Genomic DNA, 26,200 nt, shown 5'->3' on the forward strand with positions numbered 1-26,200 from the left:
TATAGAAATCGTCAACGGTTTAGAAAAAAGCACGAACAACAAAACCGATAGGACGTCCCATTGTTTGAAATTAAGGAGACAAAGATCTAATATCAGTTTGTACCATTTATTAATTAATTAAAAATATGTAATTACTTTTAAATAAAGTATAAAATATATTAATAGCTTTTTTTGGACAAAATAATGAATCAAGTACAAATTTAAATGTCATAACCAAAAAACCGGGGTTAACTGTAGCTATATATATGAAAATAAAGCATAACGGTATGCGAGCCGAGAGAATTAAAATAATCGATTCAAACAGAACTTTCGTGTCATATAAACTTCATTCATTGGGTATTTATTTAGTGATTAGTGATTTTAGTATCGTCTATTATAAGTTAATTATCATAAAACTAAATCGATTTTAAATTATTTTCAAATTAAGCTTTTATAATTGTCCCAATGCGTAACTCTAGTACAGGTACGATACGAATAAAATAATACCTTTACAATTTTACCTTTATTTTTACAATACGTTTGCCCTCCATAGATTGAAGACATATTTGAGGCTGCAACAATGTTGGTTAAGATTTGCTTCTAGTAGGTAACCCTGTTATGAAGTTCGATGTAATAATCAGTAAGTTACAATAATAATCAATGAATCGGTAATCTAAAGTTATAGTCAGACAATCATCACTGTATAAATACAATTATGGTTGTCTGACTATGCATTTCCTTCTTTTACATAGGACTTCTATGGAAAAGAAGGAAATTTATTTTCTATTATCCATTTTTTATACTTTGTCACTAGATGGCGTTGCAAAACATCGCATTTTATGCCATTCAAAAGAAGGCTAAATGACTGCCAAGATTTGGTAGCATTATATTTGAATTTATAAAAATACTTCCAATCATAAATACTATTAAAAAAACTATATAACGCAGTAAAAATCAATTGGGAACTAGAAACTGCGAGTAACTGTAATAAGAGCAAGAATTAAGATGGAAATGGCATAAAACAGAACAAAAAAACATTAACGATCAAAAGTTTGTCATAAGCCTGCGAATATATCCTCCAAATATAAAAAGAAAAAACTACTAAGTTAGTAGGATCATGATAATGAAAGTTGCGATCGTATACTATTACTATTTGCTTTTTTATTAATAAACAAATTTTATATTTACAATTTTGTTTTATTTACACAATAAATAAAATGAAATTACATTATTTAAGGAATATAAAATGAAAATAAAAAGGTGCTTAATTATGTTCTTCATCCTAATAATTACGAAATTTACCGCCCGCCGCGCCGTCAAATTTTTTAACTGGAATTTGTTTTTCGTATTAATTGAGATTTTGGCCCGCTTTGCTATCTGGCACGTTTGCTCCTTTCACTCTACCCCAACCCCAGGACCGTTCATTATTTTTAGTAAAATACGGGAGGCTATATCTACTGGCCATGTAAAAAGTGTCAACTATTATATCTTAACCGGTGACACCTGAGGATCACACTTCACATTGAAGTACTACTTATTAGCCTATTCCAACATTTATATACATATATTAAGTATTACTCCTTCCATTACATCTACCGATAGCCTATTCTAATCACTAGAGGAGTAAACCCAAATAAAAAACAAATAAACCCAGATAAGACACCGACCATTGGTCACCGATATCAATTGACGCGATAACATTGGTCGACATCTTGAATAATCTATGATATTCACTATGGAAAATAAATGTTTTAGACAGAGATAGAATAATCAAATCTTTTGTCCCTTATCGCGTAACTAGTTTTATCAAGGTCGGATACTCAAGTATGAAACAAACTTGACAGTAGGTGCGTTCATTGTGTTTATTGTTCAATTTTTGCTTATTTTTATATTAGAAAACGATTCTAACCCAGTGAAAAGTAAAACAAACATAATGATATAAGAATTTATATTATATCGAAGATTATACAATGGTGCATTGTCGTTTTATTTCATGTTAAAGCGATAGCAAGAATAAAATTGCCAGCGTGTGTTTTCACAGGTAAGAAAGACCGTTTTATCCCTATATATAGTTTCTTATTGATGATTATTTATGCCATAGCATGACGCCACCTTATATCGCATTAAAATCCTGAAGATAATAGGATTTGTTGTTATCATTCATAACCTATAAATATTTATCATGTAAGGGCTGGCAGCGTCACCTAATAAAATGTCTCGATTTTTGATTAAAAGTTGCGAAATAAATTCGGAGTCTAATAACAGCCTACAATGCTTCGTTATCTATAAATATGTTATTTTAATTTATTCTTTCTCCTATTTGTAATTTCCTAATGACAATATTATTTAATATTCTTCTTGAATTTATTATTATTATAATTTATTATATTAACATAGAATACATGTGGCAAACATGCTTTATAAATAATTTAATTAAGTATTTTAGATTGCAACATCTGAGGAAAATGCTAATCCAGTACCATATAAAGATACTGAAGCACTATTGATAACGGAAACAAAAACAAACAATGTAACGGTTTTTGGGTGTAGTTGGAAAACAAAACAAAAATTAACTAAAAAATAAAAAGTAAAATTTAATAACATCATTTTGTTTTAATTAAATCCTGAAAATTATTTATCTCCCAAAACAGGGAATGCAGTTACTATGGCAACATTATACGCACACATTGGTATATTGACTTGGTCAAAGTGAAATCATCTCATGTCGTATCTACATTTTGACACGTATATACGACTTACCGAGGAGACCAGGACCCCCTGTTAGTGGTTAGAACACGTGAATCTTAACCGACGATCGTGGATTCAAACCCGGGCAAGCACCACTGAATTTTCATGTGCTTAATTTGTGATTATAATTCATCTCGTGCTTTACGGTGAAGGAAAACATCGTGAGGAAACCTGCATGTGTCTAATTTCATTGAAATTATGCCACATGTGTATTCTACCAATACGCATTGGAGCAGCGTGGTGGAATAAGCTCCAAACCTTCTCCTCAAAAGGGAGAGGAGGCCTTAGCCCAGCAGTGGGACATTAACAGGCTGTTACTACTACTACTACTATTGGCATATTAGGTCCTTACATATGAAATTGGCGTTTTGTACGGGAGGAATATAAAGTCAATTTTTTTTTGTAAAATGTATTTAATAAACCAACGTTTGCACCGTTGTTATCTATGCACTTTTGCCATCTCATGGCTAGTTCATTGATCCCTTTACTAAAAAAACCATGGTGGCAAGAATCAATAAACTCTATGAAGGCGGTTTGAACTACCGCATCGGAGTTGAAATTTTTCCTTGTAAGAAGTTGTCCAAATTCCGGAAAAAATGGTAAGCTGTTGGAGCAAGGTCCGGGGAGTACGGTGAATATCGCAGACATTCCAATTGTAGCTCATCTAACTTAATGGTTGTTTGTTGTGCAGTGTGTGGTCTTGCGTTGTCGTGAAGCAGCAGTGGCCTAGAGCGATTGACCAATCTCGGTTGTTTAGCAGCTAGTTCTTCCTTCATTGTTTGCAGTTGCTGACAATAGATATCTGCCGTAATCGTTTGGCCAGATTTTAGAAAGCTGAAGTGAACGACACCGGCGCTAGTCCACCAACACTCACAAGTAACTTTTTCTGAGTCAATTTTCGTTTAGCGCAGGATTTGGCAGGGTCTCCAGGGTTCAGCCATTGCGACGAGCGCTTTCGATTATCGTACAGTATCCACTTAATTAAGGTTATTTGAAAAGCCGAGATGGTCCAGTGGTTAGACACGTGAATCTTAACCGATGATCGTGGGTGAAAACTTAATTTGTGTTTATAATTCATTTCGTGCTTGACGGTGAAGGAAAACATCGCGAGGAAATCTGCATGTGTATGATTTCATTGAAATTAAGCCTCATGTGTTTTCTACTAACCCGCATTCGAGCAGCGTGGTGGAGTAAGCTCCAAACCTTCTACTTAAAAGGAAGACGAAGCCTTTGCCCAGCAGTGGGATATTAACAGGTTGTTACTGTATACTGTGTATATAACTCTAAAAACGACCTACATATATTCTCTAAACCTGAATTTATTTAGCTGTGACAAGGCTTCTAGATATTAAGATTTATAAAATGTCGTATATTTTACGAATATTATAAAATAGTAAGAAGATCGTACATCGATATCGAGATCGTATATCGAATGATCTTGTCGTCATTTTTGAAGTATTTATTTTTCGACAGAAACAATCTCAAATTATTCAATACGGTTTTTTTCAATCTTTTCTATATTCTCGTGTATAAAATATATAAATAGGCTACCTATGTTTAATATATACCTACCGAGGTACTAGTTAGTATTTGCGTACTTCAAAAGTTTGTATAAGTTTTAAGTTTATAAAGAAAGTAAAATGCTGAGTGTTCGTAATCTGTTTATTCAAAAATCTGTCTGTGTTTCGACTACAAATGTTATTAGCTCCAACGATTACAATGATATGCCAAAGCGTCGTGTTTTTAAAGCACCAGTCCCAATCGTTAATTCTTCGTTCGCTCAACGCTTTGATCCATTCATTTCGCCTTTCATGTATAATAAAGTAATCAAATTATGCGACATCAAAGTCTGCACTATAAAAAAAAGCTAAACAGGCTCTCTATATTTGGTTAGTCACACTTTCGTATGATATGACAGAAAGTATTCTTACCGTGTTATCGTGATTAAAAAAAAATATATAAATAAAATATAATATATATAAATAATGTATCTATATAGCACCCACATTATATTGTATTTATATATACATACATTTAATATTATTGACATTTTATATAGTTTTAATAGTCTTGCGTAGTTTGCTTAAAATTATATATATATCTATAAAGTTAACAACAATGTTTTAAGAACACGTTATTAACCGTAGGTAAAACGCTGTCTATAAATCGTAGCAAGGTATTCACGATACAAGCTTGCTTAGTGTGGAGTCCACCGAAAATACAATTATGATATCGTTTCAGCAAACAACCCAGCTATTGTATCAAGTGTGTAATATTTACTGTAAATTAAACAATTTTTTATTTTTAAGTATGTATACCTACATATATATCGACTTATAACAGATGTGCTTAAATAATTAAAAAACGGGTTTCTGCGAAATCGTTAACAATATTATTTTGTCATGCATTGATTGTGTGTAAAAAGTTAGTTCGTCGGGAAAGAAGACGTAAACCTTAACAGAAGATTGCTGGTTTGTTAACGAGTAGGACCTTTGATTTATCAATTAGTAGCAATAGTAGTGTACGATTATTCATAGAATTAACTTTAGTTAAATGGTCACGTAAAATGCAAACTTTTAACTTAATTTATTAAGGCTTTTACGAACATTTATTCTCATTACATCACCATACTACCGATTATATATTATATTATACTGATTCCGATAAGATATTTTTTGTCGAGTTGTAATTTATACCTCATTTAAGAAGAGAGAAATTTAAATATTTAGTTTACCGAGCGTGGGATTCTGATTACTTTATGGTCTTTGACAAAATGTATTGAAAAGCTGTAACATTCATTTTTAGATTAAAGGTGTCGTAAAAGGCCTATTAAGACAAATAAATGTCATCATGTATATAAATATATATATATATGGTTTAATATTTTTATTACTTATAATAAATATGGTGAACTTCTGCTAGTATCGTTGTTATAATATTCTAATAATATTTTACTTCAGTTATTAATCGATATAAAACATTTGAGAAATGCATCGGTTGCGTATTGCCTCATGTGTAACGAATTTGTTTGATATTTATTGGGGGACAAATGTCGGGTACTTGGGTATCTTTAGTTCAATAGAAGCCATTGTATGATTGTAGCCATTTTATCTTTACCTGCGTACTGACACGCACCGCACCTACCCTCTACTGTTCGGTTAATTTTTGTACAGCATCGTGTTAGGAAGAAATTGCATATTACATTTTATTATATTAGATAGATATTGACTACGTCGTGTAGATTTAAATTTAATAGAACATGGATCAAAAGTTGTGGCTTCTCGTCGAATGGGTAGACGAACAAAACATATTTTACTTCGTGACAAGCGTAACGATGGTGCACGCAGGGCGCGAATTCTTCGAGTTTCTGGTGAGTCACTTTCGTTATTTAATTTCGTTTTGTCTGTCTGTTCGTCTGTTTGTGCAGGCTAATCTTTGAAACGGCTGAATACCAAATTGACCGTACCCAAATCAGTTAAGCCGTTTCTAAGATTATCGTGCACAAGCAGACAAAAATTCTAACAATCATTGATTTGGGTTTTATTGCGTTGATAAAGGCCCACGATAAAAGTTTTACTCAAATATCTTCCATGTACAGACAGTATCAGTTACATTTTTATCATATGTATAGGTATAGATTATTTGATTTTCAACTACCGACATGCTCTATAGGTAAAGAGAGGTAAGTACCTCCTTTTTTTCACGCAATTATTATAAAATAAGTGTATTTGACACAGCTGTTCCGACAGAAGTATTTTTTTTAGAAATTATTTGGAGATTTTATATTTTAAATATCGTATGAATTTTTATGTTCATATATTATATCTTGTTATCATATAATTATATACATTTTCAGATAACAAACATTATGTCAAAGAGTTGAAAGTGATGTTGAAAGACAAGACCATCAAGTGAAAACTGTTCTTTCATTGTGTGTGAATACTATAAAAGAGATGAAAACGGGTCCAATGGTGAGTATAAGATTATTCATTTATTACAGATAATACTTATTTATATATGTAATTATTATTCCTCCGTCAATTTGTATTTATTTACAGCAATTATAAAACTATTTGCTCATACTACATACATTATCCTCTTTAGGCGTAAGCCAAGATTGTAGATACTACAGACGGCGACCATAAGATTTGGCCCGTCCATTTGTTTAATGTATATTGTTTGAAGAAAAAACATTTTACGTAATTTTATATACATATAAATCAAACGAAACTTTGAGATTATAAAAACGAAGCGATTATAAAAATACTATCTTACCTTACCTTACTTATACTATACTAGATTCGCCTTTCGGACGTCGTTGAGCGAGGTTGTGTTTCTTAGTGCGATAAGATTGTTCGAATTGGCGAATTTTAACATCTAGTTCGAAACCGAGGGTCGCCTGTTAAAAATAAACTTTTATTGTTGAAAGTTTAGATATTCTTTTTATATACTTAGCATTATAAGAATGTAAAATCAGGAAACCTTGTATGTATATAATGCAATAGGTAAATTCTAAAACGCAGTGGGATAATATGGTAGAATGGGCTCAAAGTGAAGAAGATCTTTGAAAATGTTAAATATGGCTTATAAGAACCGACTGATATTTTACTTTAATAAATACCTACTTAACATTTTTCGTGGAATTATTACACATTGTAATAAATAAATCTTAACAAAAGATAAAAATATATACACAGAAATACAAAACCAACAATCACCAAGAAAACAAAATTTAGAAACACCAATGACATAAAACTATCAAAGCCTCGTACTATTAACTATGCGAAGAAAAATATTATGTTTGACGGAGCGAAACATTTTTATAGTTTACCAAAAAATATTAAAGAAGCAAAAAGTATGCGTCAGTTTATGAGACTATTAAAAATATATGTTCGAAGCAATATAAAATAACACAGGTACATAAAATGAAACAAACTGTATAATTATGTACAATAATTTATTACATTTAATAAAAAAAAATTAATAAATAAAATAAAACAAATAATAATAAAGTCATAAATTCTCTCTCTTTCACTCATACCACTTCCTAGCTGTACTTAATCCGTGTATTTGCGATAAGACCAGTCTATCGACAATAATGCAGGGTTTTCACAGATACCCTCTTCGAAACTGTATTTTTTTTCATTTTTTACTAATATTCTTTATACATTATATAATTATACTTTACTACGCTGATGTTATTGTAATTATCTTATGTTCTCATGTCAGTTAATTTGATTCTTAATGAGAAATAAAGTTGCATTAACCCTTATCAATTTATTATGGTAATAAACCTTTTTAGTAAGATTTAAATTAACATTATATAATCTTCAATAACTAAACCAAGCTCGCCTACTAATATAATCAGTATCTTTTTAGGATTGACATGAAAGATTAAGGATTCTGTGCGGATTTTTTTGAATTTTAACTTTTTTAAATTCTTGTCTTGATATTCTTGCATTAGAAATAGTCGGTGATCCTGACTGCATTCAAGTTTTGTGTTTCGATTGGTTTATAATAATTTCATCCAGAAGCGTAGGATTTTGGACGAAATTCTCACCTAGACTTTACGGTCAAAATCAATTAAATCACGGGTATTTAGATCAGGCTTGTGATGAGACCAGCACACCGAGAGTCTTGGATATATTATATACGCAGGCTGATTGGCTTCAGCCACTATTTATAGGTTCTGGTCGGTCCGTCAAAATTGACGGAAGGAAGTCGGTCATCGAAAAAGTTTCTATTTTGTGTAAATTCCTGTGGAAAAAGATCTATTTAGAGCGTTGTGCGAACTAGCCAGTTTTAAATAGGGCCTCCAAATAATATTGCCACCTCATTGAGAAACTATGCGTCTAACGTGGCTTCGTTACGTTACGTTACGTTTACGTTTTTTAATAATTTTCAAATATTTTAGTGTAAATGAAATTAAAAAGTTTTTTGTTTTAATTTGAAAACTTTTAAGGCTTGGCGAGCGAGCCAACTCATGATGATTGGTCGACCGCCGAGGTACAGTACTGCATTCAAACATTTACAATTATGTCAATAGCTTACGGGTAAAAGTGGTGTGCCCGCTTTGGGCATTCCCCTATATATTCCCCCTTCACTATTACCCCTTCACTGGTGGTAGGGCTTTGTGCAAGCTCGTCTGGGTAGGTACCACCCACTCATCAGATATTCTACCGCAAAACAGCAATACTTGATATTGTTGTGTTCCGGTTTGAAGGGTGAGTGAGCCAGTGTAATAACAGGCACAAGGGACATAAAATCTTAGTTCCCAAGGTTGGTGGCGCATTGGATATGTAAGCGATGGTTGACATTTCTTACAATGCCAATGTCTAAGAGCGTTGGTGACCACTTACCATCAGGTGGCTCATATGCTCGTCCGCCTTTCTATTCTATAAAAAAAAAAAATATTACGTATTCCCTTTGGCAATTAATCGAAAATCAAAAATAAGGAAAGAAGCAATACAATGATGAATGTTCTATTAAGCCAGTCGTAATGAGTTTACTCTTAAGCCATTTAAGTCATATATAACAAGATTTAATGTTGAAATTAATCAGATGTCCTATCTATAATGGATAGGACTCTGCGGCAGCGTCCGGCCTGCGTAAGCACGTCGCCGTCGATGAGGTCTCCTTCTTCGTTGCGGGAGTGAGTACACGTCGTCCTCCCACTCCCGCTCTGCTTCCTCCTTTTGCGACATGACGCATCCGCTGAACCGGGACACTGCCACCCAGATCTCTTCGCTTCCGGCCATCTTCTCGACGACCGAACCGTGAACCGTGGCCGGTCAAAAGCTGTGTCAGGTGATACGTGGGTGGGCCATGCTTGCGCTCGACCCACTTCCTCAGCACCGGCCGAATGGCCGCAACGAGGTCCCGGCTAGCACCCAGTTTCTCCGACCACTCGGCGAATACCCTTTCGCGGGCCTCCTCCCGCCACATCCGTCCGACACCGTGCGGTACGCCCGAGCTGCTCTGAGCGCCATCGCCGACGTTACGGTTGTTCAGAGCCCTACCTAGCGCCCCGGCTGCAGTCACCAACTTTGGGGCCAAGCGCCGGAAGTGCTATTCGAACTTCCACCTGCCGTCGAGTACGAGTCCCAGGTACTTCATCGTCGACCCGACGGCGATGGAAATTCCGCCCACCGTTATCGCCGCCCCCGGAGGTGGCGCATTCCGAGGCCCGTGAAAGACGAGGGCCTCGGATTTGTGTAGGGCCACCTCGATTCCCAGCGCGCGTATTCGGTGGACCACGTGCGCCACCCCAGCCGTGGCGAGATAAGCCGCCTCCCGGTATGATCTGCCGCGGGCCGACACGAGGGTGTCGTCAGCGTAGCACGTGACGCTGACCCCCCGCAACGTGGCCCCGCGCAGCACCCAGTCGTAGCCGATGCACCACAGGAGCGGTCCTAGTACCGACCCCTGCGGAACACCGCACGACGACGACCTGACGGCCCATCCGTCCGCAGTCGGGAAGGCCACCGCCCTGCCCGAGAAGTAATCGGCCACGGTACGCCGCAGGTAGCCCGGCACAACGTGGAACCGCAGGGCCTCCATCACCGTATGGCAGGGTGTTGAAGGCATTGGAAATATCCAGCGACACTGCCAACACCACCCCGCCCCGAGACACTTCCTCCTCGGCCAGGGCCCTCACCCTGGCGATTGCATCGAGCGTCGAGCGGCCGGGACGGAACCCGTATTGCCGCTCGTCGAGTCCCGGCTCCATGCTGCCGACGAGACGGGCAGCGGGCACCTGCTCGAAGAGCTTGCTCACCTCGTCGAGCAACACGATTGGGCGGTAGGCCGACGGCTGATCGGGCGGACGCCCGTCCTTGCGGATCAGAACGAGCGTGCCCGTTTTCCACAGAGTATGTTCTAACCTTAGCTAAGATAGCAAAAGTCAGAATAAGTCATAAGTTTGGTGGCAGACCACAATACCTACTCTGTTTAGATTTCGGAACTAAGAAACGTCAAACGTGAATTTTGACTTCTGAGGATTGTGATAGATATGTTACAATTAAGAACTACGAATTTGTTTTGATATGAATTATGCAATTATACTGCGATTATAGTGCGTGATTTCGATCGCATCGTTTATCAAATAATGTCAAACGAAACGGATCTGTTTATATCAGTTCTGTTAACAAGTGTGGCTTATAATAACTACTCCCAATGATATTTATCTTCGTGATTTATTTACCTATACCTTATTATGTCTATAATTCATTATTAATAATTTCGTTAATCATCATACTATTAAATTACGATGTAAACAATAATTTAACTTTATTAGTTTGTAAACTGACTTCTGATTATTTTTTGTATAAAGTGGGTAGGACGCACGAAATGAGCTCAATCATTTTAAATAATTCCTGGCACAACGTTACGCTGTCTGAATATTATAAATTGAGTGTATTAATTATTGGACTGTTTTTCATTAACTCATTTAACCCACATAAAACACACAAGTGTTAACAGTTCCTCGGTCATGTTTAAACGTATAGTTATTTATTATTATTATTTATTTATTAAGGTTTACCAACAGTTGTTTTCACTGAATATAACACATAATACATTTTAAAATATATATATACATAGAATAGTGCAACAACTAATTATAGGTAAACACCGCTTGTAATACTTACATTACATAAAAAGAAAAAAGTAGCTACAGCAAATTCATTTAACACTAATCATAGATAAACGAAAATTTAATTACGATACACGAAAAAAAAAAATGAATAACAAGAATATGTATATCTGAAAGTGTCTTATAAAAGTAGTTATTTTACTAATCAAAGTAAGATAAGCCAGTACAAGTTGATTTCAATCATAATGTAGATCGATTTGATCACTGCAAGTATTTATCACTTTACATAATCTCGAACAGGAAGAGTTGGCACCTAACGCAGTCTTTCTAAGAGGTGGACAGAGTGGTGTGATCGAGCTGCGAGGGAGCCTAGTACCATACCAGCACCATAGTATGAGCCTATTGATGTCGCTTTGTAAACGTATAGATCTTCATTTGACTTAATTACACTGACAAACTTTAAATCATCAGCAAACATAAAACGTCAGAGAAAAGAAAACAGTTTGGAAAATCATTAATAAAGTAATTGAACAACACTGGTCCCAAATGGGAACCTTGAGGAACACCTGACGATATTTTTTGTATATTCGATTCATAACCATTCATTACCACAAAGAATTGTCTGTCTTGTAGATATGAACTCAATCGCTTTAGGAAACAACCAGAAATACCGTAAGCACGTAGTTTGGAAATTAAAATATTGTGTGGAACTTTATCAAAGGCCTTGCTGAAGTCGGTGTTTATTACATTAGCTTGATGGCCCGAGTATTGCACCAATTAATAATTCTGTAAATGGAACCAGATTTGAATCGGTGGATCGGAAATCAACAAATCCGTGCTGATGATCTCTTAATTATAATTTGAGGTGCTTATAGATGTAAGGACAAATTAATGATTCGAATATTTTTGCGAATTTTGATAAAATTGAGATTGGTCTGTAGTTGAATAAAGATTCTTTGTCGTCTGATTTATAAATAGGAACCACCTTTGCAACTTTCCACACTGATGGAAAAACCCCAGACACTAAAGACTTATTATAAATTATTGACAGTGGGTGAACTAATTCAGAGGAGCATGCAACGATAAACATCGGTGGAATTCCATCAGGAACGGCACCCTTATTGATACCTACACTTTTTAGTTTTTTAAGTATAGTATCTTCGTCTAAAACAGGCTGATTTAAACATATACTATAGACTATAATTTTCTAATAATTTAAGATAGTTTGAATTGAATAGAATATAATAATAGACAGAGGAAAAGTAATTTGAAAATAGCTTACAAATTTCTGTAGCATCTGAAGTGGTAGTTTTTCCATATCTTCTAAAGATTTTATTTAATTATTATAGCATACGGTGGCTAGTCTATCACATTTTTTACTAATATATTTTAAATCTACTTCATCTAACGGGTTTTTATATTTTCTGTAACGTATTCTTATCCTATATTTCACTTTTATTATTTTAATAAATCTGTAGTTAAGCCAGACAGTATATGTGTTACTCTTAGGCACACGAAATGGTATAAATTCTTTGATGACTGCGTTCAGTGTATCATAAAAGATCCGTAACATCCCATTCACATCAAACTGTCCCCTAAATATAGCATCCCAGTCTATGTTTTTAATTTTTCACAAATTGATAGATAATCTCCCTTCAGAAAAATTGGTCTTGCTTTAATGTTTTCATACGGAAGCCTTGTTACAATTTTCAAGGGAATTACAATATCAAGAGGTGGATACTGTTGGTCAACATTACTTAAGGGGGTTAACAGATTGCCTGATATAACATAAAGAATTCGTCGAGAGGATAAGATCTAGTATCCGATCAGCAGTGTTCTTCACAAAATTAAACTGATTGAGTCCATTGATATGAATAAAATCTAACAAAATTTCACTTGTACTGGTACAATATTATTGCTTGAACTCTCTGCTAATTGCCAATCAATGTTACTTAAATTAAAATCTCCCACAATACTCACAAGAGAGTCTGTCGATTGCTCAAAAACTGTATTGCAGTGATCCAGAAAGCATTAGTGTAGAACGGCGCACTGGCGGAGGGAGATACATTGCACAGAAAGCTGCATGACAAGCAGAACGTAATCCAGGAATATCCATGACCACTCAGAGATCCTCACAACTACTTTCCCAGGCTTTAACTCGTTTTGATTTAATGGTTTTCTTAATAGCAATTAAAACTCCCCCTTCCTCTTTACACTGCAAACTAGAAGTATCTCTGTCCCTCCTATAAACCAAGTAACGGTTGTCAAACAGTTCACTGCAGAGTACAGAATTATTGAGCAAGGTCTTTGTGAGAATTATAGCGTCATTGTTGGAGCGCCTGATTATTATTTAAAGCAATGACGTAAACCTGTGTACCGACAACTTAATTTTACTTATAGTTACCGCTCACCGTCACCGTTTGATGATGATTTTTATTGTTTATTAGTGCTTTACTAGACCGTGAAAAGATTTAATTCACTATTTTCAAATATAGAAGTATGTACAGGGATAAAAAAGTGGTATGCAATGAGACCTCATTATTTTTAATTTTATTTTGCAAATGATTTAAAAATAGACTAAAAATTAATGGGAAGTCAAGGTGTAGTCTCTCCGGCATTACAGTTACCCACATAACATAAAATAATCATGACCTTATAGGCTAGGCCTCCCGCTTAAATTTATTTCTTTAATTAATAAAGGTTTGCGTTCAAATTTATTGTTAATAGATTTAATGAAAATATTATATTAAACATGTATATTTTCAGACAAAATATAATTAATAAATAATGAAATTTGTATAATAAGGGTTAAACAAACATTTCAGAAAATGATTTTATTTAACTGTATTTGGACTTAATCGGTTATATTGCTTAGTACTAACTTTAGTATAATACTAGTTTAAAAAGATACAGGTAAAAACATTGGTTCTAGAAAAGAGCATCCAATAGGATAAGGAAATAAACAATAGGTTTATTGAGGTTGCCTTGTTATACAAAATAATGCTTAGCGACCGAGTTTAGCCCAAAACATGTACCTTATATTTTATACCTGGAATTGACAATTTAAAAGGCACGGTACTCTGAATAACTGCTGACAATTGCTATCGGAATCTTATTTGAGCTGGAACTACTAAACAAAATCGAATCGATAATTTTACAGTTTCTTAGTGAGCTTTTACTAAGAAATATTTATTTATTTTAAATTGCAATTTATTTCCCTATACACAACCCCCATCAAGCTGCACAACAACCCCCATCAAGGTAATTACGAAAATATTTGTAAGTGATAGCTTCTTATTATAGATAGATAACAAATCTGAATAAGGATTAATTTTAATTTATAACGTTTAAATTTTAACAGTCGAAACAAGATCTATTGGCGTCGCCACGCAGGTAACGATATAACTAAAATGGTTTCTTTTGAACTAAGGATACCTAAGTACCCGACATTTGTCTCCCAATAAATATCAAACAAAAGATTTCGTTACACATGAGACAGTACGCAACCGATGCATTTCTCAAATGTTTTAGATCAAATAATAACTGAAGTAAAATATTATTAGAATATTATAACGATACTATTACTGACTGAACTATACTATATTTATAACTTATATACCTCCCTTGAATACACGGGCGAAAATTTGTAAAAAATAATTTAAAAATTTTCAAGCGAGCCACCTAGCTTAATTTAGGTGAATCATATAACTATAAAAACGGTCATTATATATCTAAGCCTAAATTTATTTAACTGCGACCAGCCTTATAGTTATTAAGATTTATAAAATCTCGTATATTTTATGAATATAATAAATTGTAAGAAGATCGTATATCGATATCGAGATCGCGTCGTAGTATACATTTTTGAAGCATTTATTTTTCGACAGAAGCAATCTCACATTAATCAATACGGTTTTTTTAATCTTTACTATATCCTCATATATAAAATATATAAATAGAGTACCTCTGTTTAATATATACCTACCGAGGTACTAGTTAGTAATTATTTATTTATTTAACACTTTTTGCACAACATATACATTAGATGAGAGAAGTAGGAAACAATCAAAGAAAAAGAAAATAAAAAAATGGTGCGCAAAGGCAGTCTTATCGCTTATAGCGATCTCTAACAGACAACCTTTGGTGAAAGAATTTTTGTAAGAGAACAGGTAAGTGCATTTACATATAAAAAGGAGATACTAAATATTACGGGCTTAGCCCGCGGAGGCCGTATTCCATAGGATAAATAAATTAAGTCATGGTTAGAAAAGGCTTCAGCGGGAAGCTGACCATGCGCATCAACATGACTAGGCGAGGAAACAACCATTAAGTCCAACAGCGATGGCAAACAATTCGGAAAAAAATGAGTTGCGTTCGTATGAAGTACATTAAGGTTACAGCTATTAATTATATTTTTAAAACGTTTGGCGCGTTGATCATCTTTAATTAAACAAGTATTGAAAGCTCCCATAATTATTGCGTGATCAATAGACGCACTAAATTGTTCCAACAAATTTTCAAAATTATCAAAATAATTAATAGTAAGGGACGGACTATAAAAAACGCCCAGTAGTAGTTTGAGATGGCCGAATAAGACTTCAATAAAAATATATTCAGATGACTCACAGTATTGTGTAGGAGATTTATTTAAAATAGTAAAGGGGATATGACTACAGAGATATATTGCCACTCCACCACCACCTTTACCGGTACGATCATTCCGGATCAGATGAAAGCCAGGCAAACAGTGAGAAGTTGAAGGTAAGCAGGGTTTCAGGAAAGATTCGGATATAAGGACGGCATGAATATTTTTACTATCGAAGGAAGACAGCAAATTGGGGTAATGAGAAGGTATACTCTGTGCATTTATATGCACTACATTAAAGTTTCTAGTGAAACCGGAGAAAGTTGAATCTAAAAGAGAGTTTAGAGGAAGAGAAGCACTATGCTAACTATCATCACTACGTCACTAAGATACTCACTATTGTCTTTCGAGTCGATTAAACTGAGAGTATTTGAAATCATGCTGGTTATATTAACAACCAACTATTATATGTATGTATAAAATACTAAAAATAATAATAATTAAAAAATAAATATATATAAAAATTGATAAAAAGTTAAAATATATATGAATAAAAAAAAAATAAAAAAAAAAACAAAATATATATTAGTAGATTTAGCAATTGAGTCAACAGAACTGGTACTGGGAATAGCAGCAGGAATAATAGCCAAAGTAATATCATTTTGTGTGCATTTAATTCAATTAAGTTCAGCTGTTGTGACAAAACGATGGCGCTTACCGTCTGACCCAGTAACAATAACGGCACCATCCTTCGTCCAGCATTTAGATATTCCAAACTTCCGTCTCGCAGCCATAAACAGTTCATGTCTCTCCTTAGTAAGGAATTCCGAAAGAGTCACACCCGTATTTTTGGAGATGTTTTCGAGTACCAGATTTTATTACGAAGCAACGCGTCATGGAATTTGACAAGAATAGCTCGAGGCTTATCTCGCGTGGATTGACCCAATCGCTGGCATCGGCTGAGCTTATCCATGGTAAGCTCAGGCAACTTGAGATGATCTGATAAAACCCTCGACACCACAGTTGGTACATTCTCCTTTACTTCTTCAGGAATTCCATGCAAGAGCATCTTCCTTCTACTAACTAACTCCATTTGGATGTATTGCTTTGACAGGAGTTCAACTTGCTTCTGAAGGCTCTCCAACGCAGTTAAAACAAAGACTCTAAATGTATTAAACTGAGCCGCTATGTTGGTGGTTGGACTTGATGCTGGGATAGAACTCTGAAGAGTCTTTTGAAATTCAGCCATCCGTGAGTTGAAGTGTTCAGTCAGTTCTTGAATTGAGTGCTTGATGGACTTCATAGTGCAAGTATTTTTTTTTTTTTAAATATTTCAATGTTTCTGTTTCTGGGGGATTAAATCCGTGTTATGGAGATTTAGCTGGCAGGTAGGGAGAACAATTAGAACATTTGTATTAGTGTAATTATTGATCTTCCAATTTATTTAATAAAAATTAACAAGAGCTCTTATAAAACCGTGTTATCTTTTATTTGACACCTACCCAAAACCTATTTGAGTTCTTCAAAAAGTTGTATAAGTAGTAAGTATGTATACCACATACAAATACATCGACAAATAACAGATGTGCTCAAATAATTATAAAAACAATAATCTTCTGCGAAATCGTTAACAATATTATTTTGTCATGCATTGATTGTGTGTAAAAAGTTAGCTCGTCGGGAAAGAACGCTAGACCTTAAGGCCCACGATAATAGTTTTACTCAAATATCTTCCATGTACAGACAGTGATCAGTTACATTTTATTATATATATATAGGTATAGATTATATGATTTTCAACTACCGACATGCTCATACATACATATATATATATATATATATATATATATATATATATATATATATTATATCTCATATAATTATGTACATTTTCAGATAACAAACGGGTCCAAACGGGTCCAAACGGGTGAAACGGGTCCAATGGTGAGTGTAAGATTAATCATTTTTCACAGATAATAATTATTTATATAGGTATTTATTATTCCTCCGTCAATTTGTATTTATTTACAGCAATGATAAAACTATTTGCTCCTACGAATTATTCTCTCTTTAGGCACAAGCCAAGATTGTAGACACTACAGACGGCGGCCATATATTTGGCCCGTTCGTTTGTTTAACTTATATTGTTTGAAGAAAAAACATTTTACATAATTTCATATAGATATAATAGATCAAACGAAACTTCGCTTTTATAAAAATACTATCTTACCTTACCTATATTTTACCTTTACGTCTTATAAATTTCGTTGTTTGACTGTCATTGATGTAATAGCCAAATATAGAACAAATATTTAGTTATATTTAAAGCATACATGTAAATGGTGAATCATCAGGCGATCGTCGATTTACGTTTACCTATTTACAGAATAAATAAATGTACCTTGAGATGTAAAAACATTACTCGGAACAGATTATACATTAATTTAAAAAATGTCCCTAATAAACGAAGTTGATTTTTATACACGTTTAAATATTCAAGATGTAGGATACAATTAGTGTCACTTGCCTCAATTTGAAATCTATTCTGCGACACAAAATGTTAAAATAAAGGACTATGTTTTATACGTTAAGTATCTTTGGAAATCCCTACATACAGACATAGATACAGACACTAGTCTGCGGACCGTTGACTCAATCGAGTCAGCAGCAGGAAGAGGACGACTCTGGAGAGCCAGAAAACGGCCTAGAACTGGACCAGCTTCGTCCAGCGATGAAGATGAAGGCGAAGATACAAACCTGAAATCGTTGAAGTCGAATAGTTCAAAAACGACGTCGCGAGCAAAGAAGCGTGAAGCTGCAAGCCTAGAGGCGGAAAAAGAGCTTGAAGAGCGAACACGCTCTGCAAACGAGAACCGACAAGCTCTAGGTTTGCATACGGTGGAGGGTGACGATGCTCGAACTGCTGTTGCCCTAAATAAACAGGTTGTTGATGATGTCGATATCATACTTAAAGTAGCAACAAGGTCGAAAAACTTAAAGGGCACATTCCAACGTGCCCTAAAAGAAGCAGCGGCCTCTATCAAAGCTGCAGTAGAAGCTCTACACAGTAGGACGTCAACATCGGAGACATAAAAGCTACAGGTGGAAATCGGCCAACTTATGAGGCAAGTTAATGATCTTCGAGGGGAAAATTGTGAACTGCGGGAAGAAATCACGCGACTTAAACAGAGTTCTCCCGAATATCTTGCTTCTACCGAGATCAATCGGAAAGCAAACGATTCAACAAACGGAGAAAGCACCAAAGAAGACGCTGACAGACGAATTCGTACGTTCGATAATGATTCAAGTGGGGACCATAATGGATGCGATCGAGATAGAATCCCTAAATGACACGCTTCTACCGAGAAGACCTCTACGGCCGCCACTAGCTGCGGACCGTGCAAACAACGTGGATAAGACGGGCACGAACACTTCTTCGCAAACAAAAGGCAGAACCGAGTGCCTGATGGCTAACCTTCTTTTTTGATGGTTAGCCATCAAAAAAGAAGAAAAAGAAGAAGTTGACAAAAAAGAAAACGACCCTTGCCGCTCAAGATGCAGCTGCAGCAAGAGCCATGCAACATGGAGAGTCTTCTGTACCATCTGAGGAACCGGAATCCACGAATCAAACTTGGGCCACGGTATTGAAGAAAGGCGCTAAAAAACAAGTAACAATAGTTACAGAGAAAAACGTGGAGAGCAAGAAACGAGTGAAACTTCGCACTCCGAAATCTTCAGCGGTGGTCATAATGCTGCAACCGGGAGCAGAGGACAGAGGTATAACCTACGCAACAACACTAACCGAGGTAAAGAACAAAATAGCACTTTCTGAGTTTGGCATAAAATCACTTAGATTCCGTCAAGCTGCTACATGAGCTCGAATTCTTGAGGTGCCGAGCATAGCCAGTGCCGAGCAGGCAGATGCCTTGGCCAAAAAGATAAGGGAACACCTGAATGAGGGTAATGTCCGTATAACTACACCGACAAAGTGTGCTGATATCGGTATTTCTGGTCTGGACGACTCTGCCTCCATTTCAGAGGTAGCAGCAGCAGTAGCTCAGGCTGGGAATTGCCCAGTGGAAACCATAAAAAACCTGGTGTAATCCGGGTTATGCCAACTGGGCTAGGATCTGTATAGGTTCGATGCCCTATAAAAGCAGCGAAAACGATCGTCAATTCTGGTCGGCTACAAGTTGGATGGGTATCGGCTAAGGTCAAACTCCTAGAACCCAAGCAATTCCGTTATAGGGCACAAAGGGGCGAAATGCACAGCACAGGTTGACCGCAGTCAGTCACGCATCGGGGTGCAAAGCTTGCAATGCATCTGGTTCTGATAAGAATAGGCCTAGGAACGCTGTTACCTTGAAGCCCTCACAGACGACATGTCAGGCAAGTGACGTCATAGCCATGGAGGAAGACAATTAGCCATAAAACGGCTATGAACCTTAAGGTGTTACAAGATAACATCAACCACTGTGCCCGAGCGCAAGATCTACTCGTACAGAGTATGCTCGAGTGGTCCACACATGTGGCCGACGGTTATAATTGGGTTGGGGATGCAAATAATACGGTAGCCCTGGTCCTACAGAACCCTGGTGCCCTTCATTTTGGCAGTGTTCAAAGGTTGTGGATGGATTGCGGCATACGTCGGGAAAGTTCTAGTCATCGGGACATACTTTTCTCCGAACAAAACCGTGGCAGAATTTGAACAATTTCTGAATGGGGTCGAGGCCGTGTTCAGTCACACCAACCACATTTCCGTGGTTCTTGCGGGTGATCTGAACGCAAAATCAGTGATGTGGGGATGTCCAACTACTGACGCCCGTGGAAAACTCGTGGAAGAATGGTTGTCAGAAGTCGATCTTAGCATCAACACATGTGTGAGGCAACAAGGCGGGTCAATTGTTGATATCACATTCGCGAGTACCACTTTGATAAACCGCGTTCAGAACTGGAGGGTCGCTGAGGACATAGAAACCCTATCTGATCACCGGTATATTCTTTTCGAAATCACTGGAAGTCAAATAACAACGAATGCGCAAGCTGGAAGACTGACCAAACTTCGATGGAGCTCGAAACGTCTGAACAAGGATGTATTGATCGAAGCCGCAATTGTTCAGACATGGATATTCAGTCCGATAGAGCAACCTGTCGATATTGATGAGATAGCTAGCTCACTGCGTAGCGCTATGGCTGACATCTGTGACGCTTCTATGCCTCGGATCGAGGCAACTCCCTCCAGACAGCAAGTTTATTGGTGGTCGGACGAAATTGCCGCATTGCGTAAAACCTGCGTTAAAGCCCGACGGAGATACGCAAGACATCGCAGACGACGGCGACGACAGCAGGCTCAATTAGAAGCTGGAGAAGAACAATTCTATGCGGCCTACAAAGATGCAAAAAAGGCTCTAAAGCTTGCCAATCAAAGTGCGAAGGAGACTGCATACCATCACATGATAGACCTGCTCAATCGAGACCCATGGGGGCAGTCCATATCGATTGGTTCGAGGTAAGCTCCACCCTTGGGCGCCGCCGATATGTCGACGCCTCACATAGAAGAAAATGTAGACACATTGTTGCCTGGTTGGTTGATGGTCACTCAAGATGAGCTTGAAGCAGCTTTGTCAAGTCTGCGTTCCAAAAATGCAGCCCCTGGACCGGATGGGATCTCAGGCTGAATCTGGCTCAACGTCCTGATGTTCGAAGCATTTGCAACGAAGCTCAGGTGTATTTTTTCGTCCTGCTTAGAGCAAGGCCGATTCCCGGTGACATGGAAGGAGGGTCACTTAGTCCTACTTCGTAAGGATGGACGGCCGGCCGATAGCCCATCTGCATATCGTCCTATCGTGCTTCTTGACGAGATAGGCAAGCTTTTTGAACGAATTGTAGCTTCCCGTGTCGTCGTGCACTTAAGTACAGTTGGCCCCGGACTCTCCGATAATCAATTCGGTTTTCGGAGAGGACGATCGACGCTGGACGCAATCATGCGGGTCAAGTTTGACGCTGAACAAGCACAAGGTGATATCTGTTTGGCTGTGTCCTTGGACATAGCCAATGCATTCAACACCTTGCCGTGGGCTGGTGTTAGAGAAGCGTTAAGGTATCACCGAGTACCTTTCTATCTACGCCGTTTGATTGACTCCTACCTCACAGATCGAACAGTGTCGTATAAAGGACAAGGAGGATGGAGTCGACGTAAGCTATCTTGTGGTGTCCCCCAGGGCTCTGTTCTTGGCCCACTTCTATGGAACCTTGGATACGATTGGGTTTTGAGAGGTGACTTGACACAAGGTGTAAACCTGGTCTGCTATGCAGACGATACCCTCGTGGCAGCCCGAGGAGGTGACTTTAGAACGGCCGCTATTCTTGCTACTGCCGGAGTGTCTCAGGCGGTAGAGAGAATTCGAAATTTAGGGCTAGAGGTAGCTCTCTACAAATCCAGAGCGATCTGCTTCCATCGTCCCGCTAGTATTACAGTCGGAGGAGTTGCCATCGAAGTCGGATCGACTCTTAGGTATTTAGGCCTCGTTCTTGATAGTCGATAGTAATTCCTGGATCACTTCCGACAAGTGTGTCCTAGACTGGTGGCCACAGCAAATACACTTGGACGCCTACTCCCAAATGTCGCTGGTCCAAACGATGGATGCAGTCGCCTCTATACCGCGGTGATCAAATCGATGCCACTGTACGGGGCTCCCATTTGGGTCAACGCTCTTAAAAACAAAAGCAAAGCACTGATAAGGCGACCACAGCGAATCATGGCTACGAGAACCATCAGAGGATACCGAACACGGACGTTTCGGGAGATATCTGTGGAAAATCGCTGGAAGGGAACCAACTACAATTTGCCATGCTTGCGGAGCGCAGGAGGACACAGCGACACGTACTTTACAAGTGTGCCCTGCATGGGAGGAATCGAGACGCCACTTGATTGCAGCTGTAGGAGAAGATTTATCGCTACCAGCTGTGGTAAAGTCCATGCTAGAGAGCGAAAAGTCCTGGAAGGCGATGATAACCTTTTGCGATGGTGTCATGAAGCAAAAGGTGGCGGCGGAGAGAGAAAGGGAGAAAGATGCACTCGTAGGCCCACTCGAGAACAGGGTACAGACGGCATCGCAACGCCAACTATTTACCTCCATGAAGAGAACCTCCGGGCAATGGGGTCCTTCAGGTCGAAAAATATGTGAGCATAACCGGCACATTCCAACAGTGGTATTTAACATCGAAGGGTTCGACAAAAAGAATAGCTACAGGTGGAGGCGCGGAAGAATGCGCAAGCGTACCCGCAACTTCGCCAAGTGTGGATCGCTGGAACCGTGGTGGTTTTAGTCGGTAAGAGTCCGACATAACCCTCCATGTATCATCAAATATGGAGGGTATCCATGAGGATTTCCCCACGATAAAAAAAAAGGTTAATGATATGAGTGTAAAAACGACCTACATATATTCTCTAAACCTAAATTTATTTAACCGAGACCAGGCTTATAGATATAAAGATGTATATAAAATGTTGTATTTTTTATGAATATAATAAAATTGTAAGAAGATCGTATATCGATATTGAGATCGTATATAGGTAGTTATTATTCCTCCGTCAATTTGTATTTATTTACAGCAATTATAAAACGATTTGCTCATACGAATTATCCTCTTTAGGCGTAAGCCAAGATTGTAGACACTACAGACGCCGGCCATAAGATTTGGCCCGTCCGTTTGTTTAATTTATATTGTTTAAAGAAAAAATATTTTACGTAATTAATATACGTATAAATCAAACGAAACTTAGCTATTATAAAATTACTATCTTACCTTACCTTACCCTACTTATATTATACTACCTTCTTATAAACACTTATCTCGTTGTTTGACTGTAATTGATGTAATAGCCAAATATAGAACGAATATTTGATTATATTTCAAGCATACATCTAAATAGTGGATAAAACACTTAGTTCGAAACAGAGGGTCACCTGTTAAAAATAAACCTTTATTGTTGAAGTTGAAGAAAGTTTAGTTAGTTCTTTTTATAAATTAAGCATCATAAGAAAGTAAAATCAGAAAACCTTGTATGTTTATAAAGGAATAGGTAAATTTTAAAACGCAGTGGAACAGTATGGTAGAATGAGCTCAAAGTGAAGAAGATCTTTGAAAATTTTCAACAAGTACAAGTTCCTTGAACATTTATTTATCAATTAAAAATATGTAATTACTTCTAAATAAAGTATATTTTATAGCTTTTTTTGACAAAATAATGAATCGAGTACAAATTTAAATGTCATGACCAAAAAACCGCGGTTAACTGACAATAATGAAGATAGAATAATGAGAAATGACAATAAATCATAATGGTGTCTTAGTTTTTTTTTGCTCAAAAATATAACAACATCAAAATAACCCAATGGGAACATGTGAAGCTTAATCTAAGATCGAGGGTACATATTTGAACATTTGTAGTAGCAGGGTCAAGTAGGTATCTACCACTGAGTTTTCATGTTTAATTTATGTCTGTCGTTCGCGACTGTCAACCATGTACTTAGTTAATTAAATCAAAATCATATTAGAATTTTAATAAAGACGAGAGGATTAAAATAATTCGATTCATACAGAGTTTTCGTAATGTGTGTATATGTAATATAGTTTTTTTTAATGTTAACTATGAGACATTACTAAATAACTTCTATTTATAATTAATTTTAGAGTCCTCTTGGAGACTGTGATTGAACATTTGCAAAAGAACGCGATGTCTTTACAAACAGTAACATGAGAGCTCATAAAGAAGAGAAAGGAACTTTAAAACTAAGAAATTCGAATAAGTCAAATAACGAAATGGTATGGGTTTTGGCGCCTTAGTTTATTTTACATGGAATATATTTAATAATTAATATAAACATAATCATTTTAGGTTTTAATTGGAGACGGAAATGCATCAGTTCCAGCCAGACTTCTCGAGAACATGGACTAGACTTATACGAATGGCACTCGTAAACTTTTGACAGCTGCCTTTTCAAGAAAGTAGGTTTAAATGACATTCTTGGACATGTTCACCACTTCATGTCGATATTCATATTAACATGGCACAATATTCTTTTCAGGGTATTGGCGGCTCATTTAGCATCTCTGTTAGCGAACAGGAAAGCCTTCACCGGCTTTTCCTGACAAACCTGCTAAAAAGAAACTAGACGCAGCTCTAGTAAATGATATTGTTTAAACTGTGGTAGAAAATTATTCTGTACCAGAGAATGTAGTAAGGTAAAGTTTAACTAACTTTCATTAATGTAAAGATATATTGATTTTATATCAGTTTGTATTCATTTTTCTTATTTCTTGTGTTTAGAACCAGCATAACCACGAAATGTGCTGACGAAAGCAAAATGTTTAGAACCCGTGAACAAAATAAGATGAAAATATTATATTAAACATGTATTTTTTCAAAGAAAATATTAATACTAAATAATGAAATTTTTATAATAAGGGTTAACAAACATTTCAGAAAATGATTTTATTTAAATGTATTTGGACTTAATCGGTTATATTGCTTAGTACAACTTTAGTATAATACTTACTAGCTTAAAAAGATACAGGTAGAAACATTCGTTCTAGAAAAGAGCATCCAATAGGATAAGGAAAATAAACAATAGGTTTATTGAGGTTGCCTTGTTATACAAAGTAATGCTTAGCGGCCGAGTTTAGCCGAAAACATGTACCTTATATTTTATACTAGGAATGAAAAGCACGGTACTTTGAATAACTGCTGACAATTGCCATCGAAAGCTTATTTGAACTTCTAAACAATAACGAATCGATAAACAGTTTTACAGTTTCTTAGTGAGCTTTTACTTAGAAGTATTTATTTATTTTAAATTGCAGTTAATTAAGCGTTAAAATGACTACGTTTTCAGATATCGACGCTGCGTAAGCTTTACTGGAGTTGCACATAAACCCCCACCGGAGTCATCATGATAATACTTGTAAGTGATAGCTTCTAATTGTATATAGATAACGAATCTAAATAAGGATTTATTTTAATTAATTACGTTTAAATTTTTACAGTCGAAACCAGATCTATTGGCGTCGAAACACAGGTAAAGATAAAACTAAAATGGTATGGTGGATAAACTTCTATTGAACTGAGGACACCCAAGTACCCGACGGTTGTCCTCCAATAAATATCAAACAAAAGATTTCATTATGCGTGACCACAGTATGCAACCGATGCATTTCTCAAATGTTTTAGATCTAATAATAACTGAAGTAAAATATTATTAGAGTATTATAACCACGATACTATTACTGGC

At 36.5% G+C, this 26,200-nt stretch overlaps 2 long non-coding RNA genes and 1 pseudogene across 3 annotated transcripts; 2 read left to right on the plus strand and 1 right to left on the minus strand.

The window, feature by feature from the left end:
- The first annotated feature begins 1,816 nt into the window (after positions 1-1,816).
- LOC126772017 (uncharacterized) lies at positions 1,817-2,582 on the plus strand. 2 transcript variants are annotated; one of them, XR_007669615.1, is made up of 2 exons: positions 1,817-2,020; positions 2,418-2,582. It is a non-coding gene; the product is annotated as an uncharacterized LOC126772017 (long non-coding RNA). The 2 variants fall into 2 exon arrangements; XR_007669614.1 differs by having other exon boundaries at positions 2,426-2,582.
- A 14,000-nt stretch (positions 2,583-16,582) lies between these two features.
- LOC126772060 (uncharacterized) lies at positions 16,583-17,208 on the minus strand (annotated as a pseudogene).
- A 7,406-nt stretch (positions 17,209-24,614) lies between these two features.
- Positions 24,615-25,872, plus strand: LOC126772012 (uncharacterized). Its single transcript, XR_007669608.1, has 4 exons — positions 24,615-24,734; positions 24,808-24,917; positions 24,998-25,154; positions 25,805-25,872. It is a non-coding gene; the product is annotated as an uncharacterized LOC126772012 (long non-coding RNA).
- The last annotated feature ends 328 nt before the right edge of the window (positions 25,873-26,200 follow it).

The sequence above is a fragment of the Nymphalis io genome, chromosome 11, assembly GCF_905147045.1.
Source record: "Nymphalis io chromosome 11, ilAglIoxx1.1, whole genome shotgun sequence".
Lineage (NCBI taxonomy): Eukaryota > Metazoa > Arthropoda > Insecta > Lepidoptera > Nymphalidae > Nymphalis > Nymphalis io.